Here is a 22,273-nt window from a genome sequence, read left to right on the forward strand (position 1 = left end):
TCCTTATAGAAGACTTCAAAAGTTTTAATGACTACAATATGCCCATGTACTTTTTCCCATCCCAACCTTTGCTAAGTGCATAATTTTCTCAGCTAATTGAATGAGACGATTGTTCTTAATTATCTCCTTTGGGTTATAAGTTAGATAAAACTGGCCCAATAAAATTTTCATAAATGCATCTTTCATTGTGAATTCACCTGATTCAAGGCCTGTTAGCTGTTTTCTGTCACTTTAGATAATGTAATTGTATACAACTCTTTGGTTTAGGATTTTCCCCACTACTAAATATATTTGATGGGCATTTCCACAGGCAATTTAGTTTTTTATTTGTTTGTTGTATTTATTACTTTTCCACACAAGTCACCTCTAAACAGTCCCAATGCATGCCATTTTTTTCTGAAGTAAATTCTCAGGAAAGTCAAGTTGGAATGTGTACATTCCTTTCTTTTCTTGCTTCACTGCCCTTCTACGCTGGCCCCCACACCTTGGGCTATGGGAAGGGGTCAGAGGGACACACATTATTGAGAGTAATTTATTCCAGTCCACCTAGTCAGTTGAAATATTTCCTGAAGGAAGTTTTCATTCAGTTGATGCCCTGAAGGGTTAAGAAAACAGAAACCCATGGTATTACAGAGCTGCTGTTATGGATGTTTCCAAGGAAACCATACCAAGAATGTTTAAGTGTCTTGTTTCTCCCCAAACCCACCAGAGTGTAGCTTGTTTGAGGTTATGATGTCCTCTTAATTCTTGCCATAGCTGCTCTGTGGTAGGGTTTCCAGCAGAGCAGGGATCTCGTGGCTGCCAGAAGCCCTGGCTCACAAGCCAACCACGCTCTAGCTAAACTCAGTTCTGTGTCTTCCTCCTGAAGAAGTTAAGGCCCATTCAAAATCAAATGGAGGTTGATTTTATTTTTGTAAAGTTTCTTTAATTTAAAAAAAAGGCCCAATTATACATTATTTTTCTCCAACATGCACAAGAGCAGATCATTTAAATATTTCATCAAAAATTAATAATAAATGAATTTGAGTTGCCAAGACCATTAGAAGACTGAATGTATGCTGTAGATCAGATCATGCTGTTTTACAAGGTTTTTTAAGGAGCACAGGAGGTGGGAGGGACTTATTGTGCTGAGATTTCCTCTGCTTTAAGTGGCTATAAACAATTTCTAAGGTCATCATATTTTTTTGGAAATTGTATACATCTAAGTGCTCCAAAGTAGCAATTTGGTTGAACTTGACTTAAACTATTTTCATAATTAAATTCTACAAAATATTTAAGACATTCTTTTAAAATATTTTCTCAAATGACATGAAGCCAAAAGAAACTTGAGCTATTTTCATTCAAAATGTATAGGGACAGAAAAATCTCTCTCTCTCACTGTCTCTCTCACTCTCTCATAATGCATGCTAGCATGTGCATGTATATGGGTGTGATAGTTCTTTTTTATACATACTCAAAATACTTAAAATTATACAAATATACACAATGAGGTGAGTACTTGTATTTTTATTTGGATATCAAAATCAGTTAACCAAGTGACATCACATACATATTTCTACCATTCTTAAATATTTGCAAAGATAGAAATGCAAATTAAAAATAATGTTTAATCCTCTCTATTCTTAGAAGTATGATAATATATAATTCTATATTTACAACTGCAATTATATACTTTATCCTATTCCATTTTAGCATCACTTATTCCACATTATGTATAATGTAAATGTATATGTTCTATGTACATATACATTTTTGCATGTTTTATTCTATATACATGTTTAATTCTATATTATATATTACATGAATGTATATGTTCTACGTACAGAAGACTTTCTTGGTGGCCCAGACGGTAAAAGAATCTGCCTGCAATGGAGGAGACTCAGGTTCAGTCTATGGGTTGAGAAGATCCCCTGGAGAAAGGAATGGCAACCCACTCCAGTATTCTTGTCTGGAGAATTTCATGGACAGAGGAGCCTGGTGGGCTCCATGGGGTCACAAAGAGTCCCACATGACTGAACGACTAACACTTTCACTTTCTTTCATATATTCTGTATAGGGTACATTTTAAATATATAACTATTCAATTGCTTTGTCTTCCATTTAATTTCTGTCTAAAAAGGCTGGTTTATCATTTGTCATGTCACATTTTCCTTTATTCCAGGTCTGATAAAAATTGCTGAAGAAACACAAAAATGTTGTATTTAACTAGGTTTGTTGTATGTTTATCTAAATCACTGTGGCTGAAACATTGTCACTAGTATGTTTGGGGCAAACATTGATAGTGTCCAGTAAAAAAAGGTAGTGAGCACTATAGGAATCTTTTTTATTCATATCTGATCTATTCTTAAAATGTGTTTGATAGAAAAAATTCAGAGCACTAAGGCTTGTATTCCATTATTTTTAATTGGAAAAGTAACTTGCTCTTAGCCCACCTAGAATCTTTGGTAAATATCACTAAACACTCAAACAAATATACAAACTACCCACTGAAGATATTACTTAAGTGTCAATTTTCCTATTATTTAACTCAGTGAACTCAGCACATAAGTTTGTATGCAGTACATTGTGATAGTTGACACTACTTGATACTAATTATATTTCCTCTGCTTTTTAATGGAGCTTCTTTCTTGGCTCAGACACTGAAGAATCTGCCTGCAGTGGGGGAGACCTGGGTTCAATCACTGGGTCGGGAAGATCACCTGGAGGAGGGCATGGCTACCTACTCCAGTATTCTTGTCTGGAGAATTCCATGGATAGAGGAGCCTGGAAGCCTACAATCCATGGGGCAGGACATGACTGAGTGACTGACACTGTTCTTCATTGTTTGATGCACATGTGAACAAGGAATGAAGCAAGATGCAAAACTTGTACATTGAAAGCAAATAATGTGAACATGCTGAAAGCATCAATGTTAAGGAAATAAACAAGAAGCTTTGGAGGTTTTTTGAAATAACTTTTTGCCTTTTCCTAGAACAATTTTCATGCAGATTGAAATGAGGCAAATTGGCCGCCAACCAAAAGCCAACAACCATTACATCTGTCTTTTCCTTATTTTTATGGAATCACTGAAATGAGGTGCAGTGAAGAGCTATGTCTCTCGGTTTAGGTTCCCCAGAAAGCAAACCCTGAGATGAAGACTTGGGTGAAGGTAGTTTATCTGAGAGCTGGTCCCAGGAAGAGGAAGTGAGGAAGCAGAGAAAATGAAGCAGGAAGCCAATAGAAGACTGCGTTCTAGACATTACTGCTGTGGGCAAAATGATTTAATTCTCTGGAGAAGTTTGCAAGAATTGAATGCAAAATAATGGGAAACAAGAGACTCCTCTTCATCACCTGTCAGGCTCCCTTGGTTGAGGGTGGGCTGTCCTGAGGTTAGTTACTCCTCTGCATTTCCAAAGGCAGGCCTGCAGTGGGCCAATGGGCTTTTGTAGCTGCTAAGAAACTCTTGGGCAGAAAACCGAAATGATAATGCAGTCAAGGCTGTGAGCATTAAGTGTCAGAATCGATGGTCAATGTCTGGGCCAGCTACAGCTGAGATCAAAAGTGGCTGTGGGTACAGAGGTAGAGCATCTCAAGTGGTGATTACAACTGCATTCTACCAAGGTTTGTGCTCAAATCTTCCTGCTCTGCAGACATTCATACTGTCTCATCTAATGCGTGAGTTTGATTTCAGTTGACTTAATTTGCAATCACAAGCATTCCCACAGCAACAAGATCTAAGATTCTGGAAAACTTTCAATTGCTGGTAACAAAAAAAGAGAAGGGTGACAGTGCTGCTCAAGCTTGATTTTATGGAAAATCTTAGATGGCTCACTTTCAAAATTATCTAAAATAGTTTCATTTCACCAATATTTAATGTCAAATAACTTTGGCTTAACTAAACCATTAAGGAGAAACTTACATACTTAAAGTTAGTAATAAGTTTTATAGTTTTATATTTTTAATCACTTTTTGAAATTTAAGAAGAATTTTTCACAAAATTCCCAAGCTTATTACTTATGGTTAGATTGAAAAATGAATCTTTTACTGAAGAAGATATCATTTTTCTCCCTAGACCCTTGCTTAAGCTGTATTTTAGGAACTTTCCTTTCCTTGGTTCTACATTTCTTAAAGATTCCTTAGCCTGTGACTTTTTATTACAACAGGTATACTCTGCTGTTTGAAAATTTGCTTTATGCCACTGCATTTTTATGAAAGAGCTATATTAGTACCTGTTTTTGCTAACTGAAAGAAATCTAAAGAGTTGTTTCATTTTTACAAAAAAAATGGAAAAAACAAAAATAGCATTCAGGATTTGTAACTGCTTGATTTAAGCCATTCTGATTTATGAAATGTTTCATAGGAACACTCTACTTTCAGTTAGCAAGGGAATTCTGTATCCCAAAGATAAACTTTTCTTGAGACTACAAAGTGCTATTAAAAAAATTAAAAAGTACAGGCAAACCTTGGAGATATCACAAGTTCAATCCCAGACTACCACAGTAAAATATTGCAATAAAGTGAGTCACATGTAGTTCTTGGTTTACTAGTACAAGGAAAAGTCATGTTTATGTTATCCTGTAGTCTACTAATTGTACAATAAATACTATTATGTCTAAAAATGTACATTCTTTATTTTAAAAATACTTTATTGTTAAAATATGCTAGCCACCATCTGAGCCTTCAGTAAGTTCCAGTAGTAACATCAAAGAGTACTGGTCACCTGTGACCAGTAACAAATGTAACACCGTAACAAATATAAAAGCAATGAATAAGTTTCAAATACTGGGAGAGTTACCAGAACCTGACTCAGAGACACAAAGTGGGCAAAGAGTGTTGAAAAATGGCATCAGTAGATCTGCTTTATGCAGAGTTGCCACAGACCTTCAATTTGTAAAAAATATAGTACCTGTGAAGTACAAAAAGCAAATCACAATAACAAAAAGATGCCAGTAGTGGTTTTAAGTTTAGTTTCTAAAATTTTTAGTTTCAAACACAGACATAAATATTGTCATTCTCTTTTAACCAAATCATATTTAATCAAAATTTTAAGCACTAAATCATGAAATGTACTAAGCTCTTCTGTCTAACTATCTGTACATATATTCAAGGCTCCCCAAGTGACTCAGTGGTAAAGGATCCACCTTCCAATACAGGACACGTAGGTTTAGTCCCTGGGTCAGAAATATCCCCTGGAGTAGGAGCTGGCAACCCACTCTAGTATTCTTGTTGGGAGAGCCCCATGGATAGAGGAGCCTGGCAGGTTACAGTCCAGGGGGTCACAAAAAAGTCTTAATGACTTAATGACTAAACAGCAACAATACATATATACAAAATATTTATAATGTTGAATATAAAATAAGATATTAATATATATTTATATATTACATTTAAATTATCTAAAATACAAATATATACATCTATAATATACATGTATTTTAAATAATTTTAGCACATTAAAATTATAGGGACTTCCCTATAGCTCAGATGGTAAAGAATCTGCCTGCAATGCAGGAGACCTGGGTTCAAACCCTGGGTCAGGAAGATCCCCTGGAGAAGGAAATGGCAACCCACTCCAGTATTCTTGCCTGGAGAATCCCATGGACAGAGGAGCCTGGTGGGCTACAGTCCATGGGGTCACAAAGAGTCAAAGACGATTGAGTGACTAACACACAACACATCAATAATACTACAAGTGTTTTTCACTTTGACAAATTCTCTTATTGGTGAAATAGAAGTTTCCTTACCATCGAAGACATGGTAATAACAATTATACTTAATATAGTACAGCTTTTTAGAATCTAAATTCATGATACAATAGCTTTAATTCTTCTTCCATCTACCCCTTCATAATCAGACTTAATTTGGGGAGATTTACTATCACCTCTGTTAGTTACAGCACATAAAGTCAAATGTTGGAACGTGAAATATTTTCATTAAAGCAGGTTTTTGCTGAAGAGAAAGCGTTGGAGCATTTACTTCACCACAGTCGTATGTCTAGGGAGTCTCCACCTCAGGACTCAGAGCCTGGAGCAGCAATGCCCTGGGGTGTGACTCTGCACTGAGGAATTCTGGGCTTCTCGCTGCCTCAAGGGCAGGGCTGAAACATACAAGTGAGTTCTTGTTACCCAGATGGTTTCAAACTTATATAAAGAATAACTGGGTTTATTTCTTCTCAACTCCCCAAATGCCAAGCTTTGTGCTTTCGTTTGTTTATTTTTATTTATTTTTAAATTTTATTTTATTAGTTGGAGGCCAATTACTTCACAACATTTCAGTGGGTTTTGTCATACATTGACACGAATCAGCCATAGAGTTACACGTATTCCCCATCCCGATCCCCACTCCCACCTCCCTCTCCACCCGACTCCTCTGGGTCCTCCCAGTTTGTTTATTTTTAATGATAGCTATAATTTTTCCAAAGTACTGATACAGAGATTGAAGTCGACATCAACTCTGAGGAGTAAGTGTTTGATCTTAAGCTTTGGGGAGTTTTTTTTACAGAAGCCAGAGAATTCCCCCATCCTCCACCCCAAAGATCCTTATTGAGTCATCGGTGTCTGATACTGGCAAGAAAGGATTTTGTTTTACTTGTATAAATCTCATCAACACAGTGACATCAAATCCCCCTTTGGATAGGATGGGATATTTCATAGATAACTTAAGATATCTCCTGGAGCCATAAAGAAAAACTATAATTAACATTCCAGCACAAAGGCTATGATTGATTTACCCTAGCTCAGTGAATACATCTGTAAAGATTATGAGAAGAATTGATTATGTCATAGAGTAGAGTGTATGTAATAAAAATATTTTACAGTTGATTTCACATAGAAAAGCAGTTGCTGGTATCACACGTTGAGGAAAATACTAGTCCATCCATCAGAGAAGATGTTGTCACATATGCCAGCGTCACCGTCATACTTTGACCTATGCTATAATCATATCCATTGTTTTGTGTGTCGTGTAAAATGTCCAACCTATTTACAAAACAGTGCAGCATTTGTCATTCTGCTGAAATTTTAGCTGTTTTGTCCAAATAAACAAACTTCAGACCCTTGAGACTTAAGAATTTTAATATGAATTTGTACAATTGTTTCCTGTTTTTAATGTCATATAAAAGCAGTTCAGTCTTCTGTGTATGTCTGTGTGTGTGTGTGTGTGTGTGTGTGTGTGTGCGTGCACACATGCACTAAGTCACTTCAGTTGTGTCTGACTCTGTGGGACCCTGTGGACTGTAGCCCGCCAGGCTCCTCTCTGTCCCTGGGATTCTCCAGGCAAGAATGCTGCAGTAGGTCTATGTGCCCTGCTCCATGGGATCTTCCTGACCCAGGGATCGAACCCATGTCTATTATGTCTCCTGCATTGGTAGGTGGGTTCTTTACCACTAGCGCCACCTGGGAAGCCCTCAGTCTTCTAGCAAGTTGTAAAACCTTATAATATCTAATAGAAGAGAACAGGAATTCCTTGCTCATTCAGTGGTTAGGACTGTGCTTCCCCTACAGGGGGCCCAAGATTCATCTCTGGTCAGGGAACTGAACTAAGATCCAGCATGCAACCCAGCACAGCCAAAAACAAAATATATGTTTTTGATGGATGGACAAGCACTTTCCTCAAAGTGTGATTCCAAAATGGAAAACAAAGTAAAACAAATAAATAAAACCAACAAAACAAAGTAAAAGTAGATTAGAGCAGAGCCCTTTTGGACACAGATCCAGTACTATGCTTGGTAGTCTAAAATGTGTTGGTGGTTTATTCCCTGAATTGTGTCTGACTCTTTATGAAGACTTAAATTTGAGGCGTTATGGCGGTCTATGTTTTGAATCACTGCATTCAGTGCCTTTAAAAGCAACGGGTTCTTAATTAAACATTTTTACACCACAAGTTATGGTGCTGCCAACCAGAAGCTAGGTCAGCATATCTTATAAGGAACTCTGTAGCTTTAGACACCCAAAGGAAACATTCTTAGAAATATTTTCAGGTTGGAGTCTTTATAGAACAAATGATTGACTCTCTGTGTCTTGTTTTCAAGCTAGCTGCTTTTTTCTCAACTCAACCAACTCAAATTAGCTGGAAAGTTAATTCCTATCTTTGCTTCCCTGGTGGCTCAGAGGTAAAGAATCCACCTTCAGTGCAGGAGACATGGGTTTGATCCCTGCGTCTCAAAGATCCCCTGGGGAAGGAAAAGGCAACTAATTCCAGTATTCTTGCCTGGAAATCCTGTTGACAGAGGAGCCTGGTGGACTGCAGTACATGGGGGCTAGCAAAAGAGTCGGACATGACTTGGTGACTAAACAACAATAAGCTTCCACTGGCATTACTCAGAATCAATCTGAATTCTTCTTCTGCTTCCACCCTCTAGGAGAAAAAGTTTTGTTTGAGCTTTCTTTTCCTTTTTTGTTCTTTTTTTTCCCCTTGCTTTATTCCACCCTCCCCTCACCCCGAATCTGCAATGTGTTTTTTGTTCTTGGAAGCACAAATGGCTTCATCCATCGAAGCCCAGGAATGTAAAATACAGCAGCTGTTTATTTACTCCATACTATTGTACAAGCTTCTAGGAGGTCACCTGGAGAAGTTTTGAGCTATAGAGGGGACCCTGTTTATTCTAAACATGAATTGAGGGCAACTAGAGCTTGCTAAACATCAATGCCTCCTTTTTTCAATCCTGCTGCCCAATGGGGTCAGCCTTTATTCAGCAGGCCCCTAAATAGGTATGGGGTAGCTTTCAAACTCCCAGATAGCTCAGTCTCCCAGAGATCAAAATATGGAAAGAAGAAAAACTATAATGATTTTGGAATCCTTCCATAAACCTGCCCCCAACTTGTCTGGGTTTTACTAAAGTCACTATCTTCTTTGAATTTGTCCCTATCAAGCAATTAGAGGGTTGTTGAGGATAGGAGTAGAACCTTATGCTTCTTTCTTCCAATCCCCAGGGGCTGGAAAGGATGAGCTTCTCCCTGCTGTTCTTCCTATCTGGAACTCCCTTAAGTAAACTCCATGGTCTAGTTAGCTAAGTCTGACATCATCTTTCATCCAGACCTTCCCTGTGAACCCATTTTCCTGTTAAGTCTCTTAACAACCCTTTCAGACTCTCAGGTGATAATCCACAATGATCTCTCTGGGAAGCAGAAGGATATAGATGTTCAATGATTTAAAGGAGAAAATAAAACTGCATCAACATAGTATAACATTGCAGCGATATCTTCTCTGTTGCCTACTGTAACTGACATGGATTCTGGTGTACAATATCATCTACTATCAATGTTATAGCTTTCATTTCAGATGGAGAAATCATCAGCCTCCCCTTAGAGTCATATCAGAACATGGGCACTCACACAAGTCACAGTATGTAATGGAAAAGATGAGGACAATCTTCTGACAAAGCGTATTCTCATATGGGGCAAGGGAATGATAAATGAGTTCAAATTTAGACTTTTGGCATTGTCTTCAAATAAAGCTTTACACAGACTGGAATGCAAAAGTAGGAAGTCAAGAAACACCTGGAGTAACAGGCAAATTTGGCCTTGGAGTACGGAATGAAGCAGGGCAAAGGCTAATAGAGTTTTGCCAAGAGAACGCACAGGTCATAGCAAACACCGTCTTCCAATAACACAAGAGAAGACTCTACACATGGACATCACCAGATGGGCAACACCGAAATCAGATTGATTATATTCTTTGCAGCCAAAGATGGAGAAGCTCTATACAGTCAGCAAAAGCAAGACTGGGAGCTGACTGTGGCTCAGATCATGAACTCCTTATTGCCAAATTCAGACTTAAACTGAAGAAAGTAGGGAAAACCGCTAGACCATTCAGGTATGACCTAAATCAAATCCCTTATGACTACACAGTGGAAGTGAGAAATAGATGTAAGGGACTAGATCTGTTAGACAGAGAGCCTGATGAACTATGGATGGAGGTTCGTGACATTGTACAGGAGACAGGGATCAAGACTATCCCCAAGGAAAAGAAATGCAAAAAGGTAAAATGGTTGTCTGAGGAGGCCTTACAAATAGCTGTGAAAAGAAGAGAAGCAAAAAGCAAAGGAGAAAAGGAAAGATATTCCCATTTGAATGCAGAGTTCCAAAGAATAGCCAGGAGAGATAAGAAAACCTTCCTCAGTGATCAATGCAAAGAAATAGAGGAAAACAATAGAATGGGAAAGACTAGAAATCTCTTCAAGAAAATTAGAGATATCAAGGGAACATTTCAGGCAAAGATGGGTTCGATAAAGGACAGAAATGGTATGGACCTAAGAGAAGCAGAAGATATTAAGAAGAGGTGGCAAGAATACACAGAAGAACTGTACAAAAAAGATCTTCATGACCCACATAATCACAATGGTGTGCTCACTGACCTAGAGCCAGCCATCTGGAATGTGAAGTCAAGTGGGTCTTAGAAAGCATCACTATGAACAAAGCTAGTGGAGGTGATGGAATTCCAGTTGAGCTATTTCAAATCCTGAAAGATGATGCTGTGAAAGTGCTGCACTCAATATGTCAGCAAATTTGGAAAACTCAGCAGTGGCCACAGGACTGGAAAAGGTCAGTTTTCATTCCAATCCCTAAGAAAAGCAATCCCAAAGAATGCTTAAACTACCACACAATTGCACTCATCTCACACACTAGTAAAATAATGCTCAAAATTCTCCAAGCCAGGCTTCAGCAAAACGTGAACCGAGAACTTCCATATGTTCAAGCTAGTTTTAGAAAAGGCAGAGGAACCAGAGATTAAATTACCAACATTCACTGGATCATCGAAAAAGCAAGAGATTTCCAGAAAAACATCTATTTCTTCTTTATTGACTACGTGAAAGCCTTCGACTGTGGATCACAATAAACTGTGGAAAATTCTGAAAGAGATGGGAATACCAGACCACCTGACCTGCCTCTTGAGAAACCTGTATGCAGGTCAGGAAGCAACAGTTAGAACTGGACATGGAACAACAGACTGGTTCGAAATAGGAAAAGGAGTACATCAAGGCTGTATACTGTCACCCTGCTTATTTAACTTATGTGCAGAGTACATCATGAGAAACGCTGGGCTGGAAGAAGCACAAGCTGGAATCAAGATTGCCAGGAGAAATATCAATAACCTCAGATATGCAGATAACACCACCCTTATGGCAGAAAGTGAAGAGGAATTAAAAAGCCTCTTGATGAAAGTGAAAGAGGAGAGTGAAAAAGTTGGCTAAAAGCTTAACATTCAGAAAACTAAGATCATGGCATCTGGTCCCATCATCTCATGGGAAATAGATGGGGAGACAGTGGAAACAGTGTCAGAATTCATTTTTTGGGCTCCAAAATCACTGCGGATAGTGATGGCAGGCATGAAATTAAAAGACGCTTACTCCTTGGAAGGAAAGTTATGACCAACATAGACAGCATATTAAAAAGCAGAGACATTACTTTGCCAACAAAGGTCCATCTGGTCAAGGCTATAGTTTTTCCAGTGGTCATGTATGAATGTGAGAGTTGGACTGTGAAGAAAGCTGAGCACAGAAAAATTGATGCTTTCGAACTGTGGTATTGGAGAAGACTCTTGAGAGTCCCATGGACTGCAAGGAGATCCAATCAGTCCATCCTAAAGGAGATCAGTCCTGGGTGTTCATTGGAAGGACTGATGCTGAAGCTGAAACTCCAATACTTTGGCCACCTGATGAGAAGAGTTGACTCATTGGAAAAGACCCTGATGCTGGGAGGGATTGGGGGCAGGAGTAGAAGGGGATGACAGAGGATGAGATGGCTGGATGGCATCTCCAACTTGATGGGCATGAGTTTGAGTGAACTCCGTGAGTTGGTGATGAACAGGGAGGCCTGGTGTGCTGTGATTCATGGGGTCGCAAAGAGTCAGACACGACTGAGCGACTGAACTGAACTGAAATGAACTGAGACTTTCTCCTAGCTTGAAAGATGTTCATCATCACCTTAAAGCTTTTATCTCTAAGGCTAAGTAAAATACACTAAATGTTCAGTTCAGTTCATTCCCTCAGTAGTGTCTGACTCTTTGCCACCCCATGGACTGCAGCATGCCAGACTTCCCTGTCCATCACCAACTCCCCGAGCTTGCTCAAACTCATGTCCTTCAAGTCAGTGATTCCATCTAACCATCTCTTCTTCTGTCATCCCCTTCTCCTCCCACCTTCAATCTTTCCCAGCATCAGGGTCTTTTTCAGAGTCAGGTCTTCGCATCAGGTGGCCAAAGTATAGGAGGTTCAGCTTCAGCATCAGTCCTTCCAATGAATATCCCGGACTGATTTCCTTTAAGATTGACTGGTTGGATCTCCTTGCAGTCCAAGGGACTCTCAAGAGTCTTCTCCAACACCACAGTTCAAATGCATCAATTCTTCAATGCTCAGCTTTCTTTATAGTCCAACTCCCACATCCATGCATGGCTACTGGAAAAACCATGACTTTGACTAGGCGGGCCTTTGTTGGTAAAAAAAAGTCTCTGCTTTTTAATATGCTGCCTAGGCTGGTCATGCTTTCCTTCCAAGGAGCAAGCGTCTTTATTTTCATGGCATTACTATCAATGTTGTAACTTTCTACAGTAATTTAATTTGCAGTGATTTTGCCCCCCACCCCAAATAAAATCTGTCACTATTTCCATCATTTCCCCATCTATTTGCCATGAATGATGGGCCCCGATGCCATGATCTTAGTTTTCTCAAGAGGTTCTTTAGTTCTTCTTCGCTTTCTCTCATAAAGGTGGTGTCATCTGCGTATCTGAGGTTATTGATATTTCTTCCCGCAATCTTGATTCCAGCTTGTGCTTCATTCAGCCTGATATTTTGCATGATGTACTCTGCATATAAGTTAAATAAGCAGGGTGACAATATACAGCTTTGATGAACTCCTTGTGACAACCGATAAATGGAGCACACCATATGGTGATACTTTTTACAATATTGAAATTTATCCTATGACTGAATATGCATATTGCAGTATATATGTTAAAAAGTGTTAAGGTATATTTTATATACACTACAATTTCACAGCTCTGTCACTTTTAAAATATATTTGGAACTTCAAAAGCTGTAAGTGCCTCAGGAGTTCTGGAACTCAGAGAGGACCTATTATCAGAAATCTTCAGATTGTAAAGGTGGATCAGTGACTTTGCCCTCAAATCCAAGTCACTTATATTTGACTTTGGAAAATGTTTTAAAGGATAAATCACCAGGACCATTGCAGCTGAGGTATCTATTTTCATAGAGTGATAGGCACATAGAAAGTTATTAAAAAATGCATATTGGGTAAATAATATTAGGTCCATTTGCTTCTGCAATTTGTCTGGAACAACACTGAAGGGTGAATTTTATTTTATATCATCTGCTTCTTTTTAAAGCCTTAATTAAACTTGCTACAATATTGTTTCTGTTTTAAGTTTGGGGGAAGTTTTTTTGACCTCAAGGTATGTGGAATCTTAGCTCCATGATCAGGGATTGAACACACATCCCTGCACTGGAAAGGAAGAACTGTCAGAGAAGTCCCAAGAGTGAATTTTAAAACATAAAAAGGTGCTTTTTCATTATAATAAATCAAATGTGACTTGAAAATGAGAAAAACATTCAATTTAAAATAAACTACATTAATCAGTTTAGTAAATTACAAGTTTCCATTTTTACCTTTAAAAAAGTATTAAAGAGTGCCTTATAATTTTACTTCTCTATTTCTATTAAATCCAAGAAATCCACTTTCAAATACAGAGAAGTAAATGGAAGAATAAAAGTGGGTTCATTGCTGAAATTTTTTTAAAATTTTAAAAATTTTAGATATTTCCTCTTTGTGTTGGACACTAAAAAAAGTCAGCTGTGACCTTACTTAATATTGACTAAAGAAATGTGCATAAGGCTTATCAGTTTCAAGCAATCAGGTAGTCTTAAAACCTTGCAACATCAAGTTCATTTTATATGTTCAGTTGAATCTAAAACATTGAAAGTTCTCAGATCTTTCTTCCCTAAAAAGATGGGAATAATAAAATAGTAAGAACTTTAGGTATGACAACAAAAGCACAAGTGATAAAAGAAAAACAATTGGAAAATTGAATTTAATCAGAATAAAAATGTTTGTGCTTCAAAAGACACCATTAAGAAAGTGACAAAACAAACTATAGACTGGGAAAAGTACTCTCAACTCATAATTCTAATAAGAAGCTCATTGCAGAATATAAGAAGAACTGCTACAAGTCAATAATAAAAAGAAAATAACTCAATTAAAAAATGGACAAATGATTTAAACCACATTTCTTCCAAAAAGATGCACAAAAGTCTAAAAGCAGATGTAAAGACACACATCATTGGTCATTAGGAAATACCAATCAAAACCATGATAAAATCCATTTTTCACCCATCAGAATGGCTCTAAGAAAAAGGACAGACAATGAAAAGTGTTGGTTAAGATTTGGAGCAATTGAAACCCTGATACATTATTGGTAAGAAAGTAGAATTATATAGCCACTTTAAAAAAAAGAAAACTGTTTGGCTATTCCTTTCAAAGTTAAGCATAGATTTACTAGATGATACAATAATATCACACTTAGGTATCACCAAAAAGAAAAGAAAACATATGTACACACCAGACTTGTATATAAAGATGCATGGTAGCACTCTTCACCATAGTCCAGAAGTATAATCAACTCTTATGTCCATTACAGATGGATAAACAAAGTGTGGTGTATTTGTACAATGAAATACTAGGTCACTAAAAAGGAACAACATGATGGACCTCAAAAACATTATACTCACTGAAAACAACCACACACACACACAGAGACACACACACACACACACACACACACTGTACAATCCCATTTATATAATATGTCCCTAAATGGTACATGTACAAAGACAGAAACTAGACCGCATTCGTTTACATCAGAAGTGGGAATGGACAGTGATTGTAAATGATTGCAATACTTCTTTTTAGAGTGATGAAAGTGTTTTTAAAATAAAATTGTAAACAACAGTTGTACAACTCTAAAGAACCATCGAATGAACAGTTAAAAAGTGAATTTTATGGTCTCTGCATTATATCTCAATAGAACTCTTTAAACTTTTTAAAAGACAAACTGGACTGTTTGAATGGACAAGAACATCTACATTTAATTATATTAACTAACATATCATTTTTGTCCATCAATTTTCAGCATTACTTTGGCAATCAGATGTAGCTTAATAACTGTCCCTGAATTAAATGGTACTTTCCATTTACATACCCAAGTAAACTTGAAATGCAAGGAGATACAGCACTTGAATTATATCAGTACAAGAAATACTGATTTATTCCTTAGGTTTGTCAGCAGATGAAATTTGACCATATACATTTAGTAATCTCTGATTTTTAATTAAAATAACAAGGACTTCTTTGGTGGTACAGTGGATAAGAATCTGCTTGCCAATGCAGGGGACACGGGTTCGATTTCTGCAAGAAGATTCCACATGCTGTGGGCAATAATTAAAATAAATAAGTAAATCAGCTTAAAAATGGCAGAGTTGTCATAAATATTTTTCTGTATAATTCAACAGTCAGTTAATTCTCAGACTGTTATGGTCAGGGATTGTATTAAAAGTACCACCCAACACCCCCGTCCCACAACAAATATCCCACAGCCATAAAAGCAAAACAAGTTTTTTCAGGCTGTCAGTATGTTGTAGGTCTGATAGAGAAAGGATCAGCATAGCAAATGAAGATCATTTGAACTGCTTTATGTGTGTGCACAGAGAACCTTCCATGCATTTCCCTCCCCCCCTTTCATTCTAGCAGAAGCTTTGCAAAACAATCAAAATGATGACTTCTGATTTGCCTCTGTTTCCCTCTCTTAGATGACACAAAATATAATTCTAGTGACAGGTATAGGAAGATGCCATCACATCACCTCTTAAATATGTTCCCTCTTGCCTCTGCTCCCTTAACCACCAGCGCTTCCTGATCCAATCCAAGTTATCCTTTGAAGAAACCCCACTAACTTCTTACAGAGACCAGCCCCGACTAGTAAAATCCAGTGGACTCCCCCTGGGTGCTGAGGTTCACTCTGTTCGAAAAAAGAAATGGAACCTAAACTGAAATCCTCAAGATGCCACCATCATTTTAGTATTCAGCCTGCAAGTCAGCATGTGTCTGAGCACACATGTCCTCGCATACAGGCTTCTCAGTCCTGCTCCTCTACCCTCACCAGTACCTAAAATATCATCTCTTTCCTCTCAGGAGGCCTGGGGGACCAGGCAGGGAGAGCTGAGATTCAGCCTCTAAGTGAGCATGTAGCTCAGCCTTGTTATTCAAGGACAGGCACTATAAGAATGTGGTATGTTGGCTGAAACAATTTGTTTGCTTAATTTCTCAGAGTTCAGTGAGGTCATTTTGTCATCTTCCCTGTGTTTTCTGTATTTTCCAAAGAATTGCCAGCTTCCAACAACACCCTCTTTCTTCCCATTGGAAATGGAAACACGTCCTCCGCAGGAATTTTCCACTTAGTAGATCCAGCTTCCCTCACTGGGGCCTCAGCACACCAGTCTGCAATGCTGTATTTCTTTCCACTGCAGTTTGACGTTTTTTGAGCCAGCACAATGAGTTGTATTCAGTCATTCTGAGTCCTCCCTCCTCTTTCTACATCATCTTTCTTTTCTTTTCTTTTTTTTTTTTTTTAATAATGCATACTTTCGAGCAATTTCAGAAACAGCAAAGCCTTTTAAGCAACATTAAGTTTCATTAGTTATGTCACTGTCGCAAAATCGGAATCCCTCGGAGTCCACCTCCCCCCGTAATTTCCCCCACGGTCCAGCCCCCTTTCTCCTCTTGGTAAACACATTAGGACAAACCTCACGGTCCATATACTCTGTGCTTGTAATTCTTTGCCTTCGCAAATTATTTCCTTTGAATAATATTTACAAACGACACATCACTGCCTGACACGATGATAAGAGGGGACCCAGATTGCTTATCATCGCAGCTGTAAACAAGAGATGGGAACACGCGCAGGAAAGTGTTCACTACGCCGTCTGGAAGCTGCCGGCTTAGCAAACGCTCGCAGCTGAGCGCAAGCTGGGGCGCAGCCTCCCCAGCACGCCGCCGGAGACCCGAAAGCCGGCCAGGGGGAGTCCGCGGGGCCATCCCAAGTCCCGGGCGGGGGAAGGAAAAGGGAGGAATTTCGGGGGTCAGAGAAAGGCCGCCTCCATCGGAAAACAATGCGTGCCTTCCAGAAAGAAAAAGCAAAAAAATAAAAAAAGGCAGCGCACGCGAGCGCAGCTGCCTGCGGAGCCCGTTCCGCGCGGGCGGGCCGGAGCCTCCCCCGTCTGGCCGGTGGTTGCGCCTCAGACAACCGGGGTCCCCGGGTGTCACCCCGGCGCAGGGGAGGGTGTCTCCAAAGGCACCGGGCTTCTGCGGAGAGGGGAAGGAGGGAGGAAGAGGGGGATTTGTTCGAGCTGGGAGGGTGGGCCTCGGGAAGAAAGAAGCAAAAGCAGAAATAGATTGATGCTTTGCAGGACACCTAGGGTATTTCTTTCAGGGGGTATTACTTCCACTTTTAGGCAGGAACAAGAGCTGGGAGGAAAACAGCGGCACGGGCTGACAGCTCCGAGGTGATCAAAGGAGAGAGCGTGAATGGCTTGCTCTGCCAGCCTTTTATTTAAAAAAAAAAAAAAAAAAAAAAAAGAGGGTGCTCCCGGGCCACTTGAGGCGGGGGAGAGGGGATTAGGATCAAATGGAGAGAGATCGGCTTCACTTCCTTTATTCAGAAGGGAAAAATGCGTATATATATTTTTTCTTTTCTTTTTTTTAAAGAATGCCATCCATTACATGACCCATTCCTTCCCAGAGACAAAATACACATCTCTCTCTTTCCCCTCCCAACCCGCCTCCGCCCCCCCCCCCTCCCCTAAACACACACACACATAAAGAAAGGAAATTCCACTCTTTCTCTTCCCAAATGTCTCTACCTCTGACTTGTATTATCAACCCTGCATAGTCTATTGGAGGGTATTTTTATGCGGAGACGCCCCCCTTTGGGGAAGGTAGCAAACTTTGTGTGAGTTTAATTAACCTCGAAAATAAAGTTTACAGCCCTCCTGGGATTTGGGTAGAACTTCCCTTTCCAGGGATAACAGGGCAAACGGTTAAGATGAGCTTCACTGATGCAAGCGTAGTAAAAATGACGACCCCCAGCAGCTTAGGGGAGGATTGCAGGGGGTTCCTAACGTGGAAAGGACCACAGATGCTTAATTAACATTAATGTGGCTGTTGATCTCACAGCAGAGATGAGGATGGTAGGCTTCAACCCAGTATAAAAAGTACACTCTCTTCAGTTGGAGAAGTATGATGTATCTAGAGATGCGGTGAAGCTGGGGACCACGCATGAAATAGGAAATACCTTCTTATAGAATAGTGATTTTATTTTGCCTGAGAATAAGTTACACATATACTCAAACTTACAACAGCTTTTATCAGCGAATGCTTTGGGAATTGAACATGCAAACTAATTTTTACCAAAATTCCCCTTTTGTCATATCCACACCTTAAACCCTTTATTTGATCATAGATTAGTTACATTTTATTATTTTTTAAGAGAAAGATGCTTTTGAATTGTGGTACTGGATAAGACTCTTGAGACCCTTGGACATTAAGATTAAACCAGTCAATCCTGAAGGAAATCAACCCTGAATACTCATTGGAAGGACTGATGCTGAAGCTGAAGCTCCAGTACTTTGACCACCTGATTGAGATTCATTGGAAAAGACCCTGTTGCTGGAAAAGATTGAAGGTAAAGAAGAGGGTGACAGAGGATGAGATGGTTGGACAGCATCAGAGATTCAATGGACATGAACTTGAAAACTTTGGGAGATAGTGAGGGAAGGGAGGGCTGGATGCAGTCCATGGGGTGGCAAAGAGTCGGATACTACTTAGCAAATGAACAACAACAACATCATGTACTTTTTATTTTATTTTTAATTGGGGGAAAATTGCTTTACAATGCTGTGTTGGTTTCTGCCCTACAGTGTTAATCAGTCATAAGTAGATATATACCACCTCTCTCTTGAGCCTCCCTCCACTCCCCCCAACCTACCCCTCTAGGTCATCACAGAGCAGACTGGGCTCCCTGCATTTTATGGCAACTTTTCATTAGCTGTCTTTCTCGCCAGTGTCTTTGTCCACTCAACCGTTCTCTCCTTCCCTTTCTATGTCCACAAGTCCATTCTCTATATCTGAGTCTCCATTCCATCACTGCAAATAGGTTCAACAATACCATTTGTCTAGATTCTATATTTATGCATTAATATGTGATATTTGTTTTTCTCTTCTGACTTCACCCTGTATAACAGGCTTTAGGTTCATCCACCTCACTAGAACTGGCTCATTCTTTTTAATGGCTGAGTGATATTCCATTGCATATTTGTGCCACATCTCCTTTATCTATTCATCTGCCTGTGTACATTGAGGTTGCTTCCATGTCCTAGCTATTGTAAATAGTGCTGCTACAAATATTAGGGTACATGTGTCTTCCTCAATTATGGTTTTCTCAAGGTATATGCCCCGTAGTGGGATTTCTGGGTCATATGGTGGTTCCTTTCCTTGTTTTTTTAAGGAATCCTCATATTGTTCTCCTTTGTGTATCAGTTTACATTCCCACCACCAATGCAAGAGGGTTCCCTTCTCTCTACATCCTCTCCAGCATTTATTGTTTGCAGATTTTTTGATGAGGGCCATTCTGATGGGTGTGAGTCAATGTCTCCTTGTAGCTTTAATTTGCATTTCTCTACTAAGTAGTGATGTTGAATATCTTTTCGCGTGCTTATTGGACATTTGTAAATAGTTACACTTTAAAATACTTTTTTAAACATAATACTAGGATTCAATCAAAGATAAGCACAGCAGGGAGTTCAGGGTTTTTTTTAATATTAGAATAGTGATAGTCAAGATGAGCTTTTTGTTTAAGAGTTCCTTAATTTAATAGCTGTGCTCCAATATTAGGAAGATTAATAAATATTTTTTTTATTTTTCAGTTATACAAGGATATGTTTATATTATAAAAAAATTTATATGGTGCAGTGCTATACAGATTAAATTATGAAAACTTTCCATGAATTCCCACTTACTCCCTTCCCCTGAAGTAGCCACTGTTATGTTATAGTCTATGTAAATATTTAGAATATGTAAAATATTTTTTCATGCATATACACATACATGCAACCATAGAAATTTAAAAATAAATTCAATCATACTATATGTATTATTGTGTGAATTTATTTATTTTTCACTTAATATACCAAGGAGATCTTTCTTAATTAGGACCTATACATCTATCTCATTCTTTGAACTACTGGAAAGCATTTGATGGCTTATTATTACTCTATTGATACATAATTAGGCTATTTCTGTTTTTTTTAGTATTATAAATAAACCTGAAACTGACAATCTCGGAAATCTTTGATCATATACGCTAGCATTTTTGTAGTCTAGATTGTATTGGAATTGTCAGGCCAAAGGATATGGCAATTTGAAATTTAGATATACTATCATATTATATTCAAAAAGGACACAAAACAATTTATATTCCCACAAGTTGACTACCATTTTCACACACTCTCAGTCACTGTTTATCGTGATTTTTTAAAAAAGTCTTACCAAGAACCTAAACAAAAATGTCAAATTGATTCCTCATTTGCCTTTTGTGGTTACTTATGAGTCAAGACAAGTCTTACCTTCCTTGGTTATTTGTATTGTCTCCTGTTACTTGTCTGTTTAGATTCTTTGCCATCTCTCTTTGGATCTTTTTCTTTATTATGATTCCTAGAAATTCTTTTTAATGAGAGGCTTTGTTTCTTTTATACAATATAGTAAATGGTTCTCCCAGATGTCTGTTTATCTTTTAACTTTCATTATGGAGACTTAATCCCAAAGATGTATGAAGTCCTCTATAGTCAGATTTGTCAGCCAATCCTTTTATGAACTCCACATGTTATCCTGATTAAAACTGAACAAAGGAAAAAAAAAAAAAAACTGAACAAAGAATTATCAATCTATGTTTTGTGTATTAGATGGCAGACTAACTCTCTAAAATAACTTATATTTCTTTAGGACCATGCTAGATTGAAGTAAATGTATACCGTATCAACAAATGAAAAGGGCTGTGCATTCATTTGTTCCCTCTACCAAAGCACTGTGTGATTTTCTAGTGCATTTAAATGAACACCTTTCCAGTAGATGGGTCCACAGAGTTCTGTGGCATGAATGGAGGGTAAGGAAAAAACATCAGAATAACTTGTTATTAAATAAAATTCATCAGACCTCATTGGGGTTTTTGAAAAAGCTAATGTATATAAGATTGGTTTTCTCATAGGATTCTATAACATAAGCTATTTGTTTTGGTGAATAAATGATAGAGTTGTTTTTCTTTCTCCCAATGTAGTACACCTCTTCTCTATAAAACCAGGAAAAGAGGTGCCCTTTGGCAAATTGGGGCTTCCCTGGCAGCTCAGATAGTAAAGAATATGCCTGCAATGATGCAGGAGACAAGGGTTCAATCCCTGGATTGGGAAGATCCCCTGGAGAAGCGAATGGAAAACCCACTCCAGTGTTCTTACACGGAAAATTCCTTGGACAGAGGAACCTGGTGGGCTACAGCCATGGGGTCACAAAGAATTGGATATGACTGACTAACACACTTTGATGGAACACGATAGTGTCAACAACATCACTTGACATTTACTAGCCCTACTACAGAGGTTGAAACAGGGAGGGATTACCAAAAATAAATAATGCATATATAAATAAACATTCTGGCATCATCCCAGATATCCTGAATAACAATCGTTGAAACTGAGGCTCTGGAATGTCTAGTTTGGGGATCTTGCCCGAGTGATTCTAATGCCCACAGAATAAAACTAGGAACTAGATTCTCTGATTTATCTGCAGAATATCGACTTTTTTGGTTTCTCTCTGCCATAATGGTCTTCTAAATTATTTTCTAAATCTTTGTTGCTCACTATGTTATTCTATTTTTCTCAGATTTAATAATATCACCACTACCTGAAAATCATCATCTGAATATCCACACTCTTATGAATTGTGTGACCATGTTTTGATCTCAGTCTAAGGGCATTCCTTGTGGCTCAGACAGTAAAGAATCTGCCTGCAATGCGTATGACCCTAGTTCAATCCCTGGGTCAGGAAGATCCCTCGGAGGAGGAAATGGCAACCCACTCCAGTATTCTTACCTGGAGAATTCCATGGACAGAGGATCTTGGGCTACAGTCTATGGGGTCACAAAGAGTTGAACACAACTGGTTGGCTAACACTTTCACACTTTC

This window comes from Muntiacus reevesi, chromosome 3, assembly GCF_963930625.1.
Source record: "Muntiacus reevesi chromosome 3, mMunRee1.1, whole genome shotgun sequence".
In the NCBI taxonomy this organism is placed as follows: domain Eukaryota; kingdom Metazoa; phylum Chordata; class Mammalia; order Artiodactyla; family Cervidae; genus Muntiacus; species Muntiacus reevesi.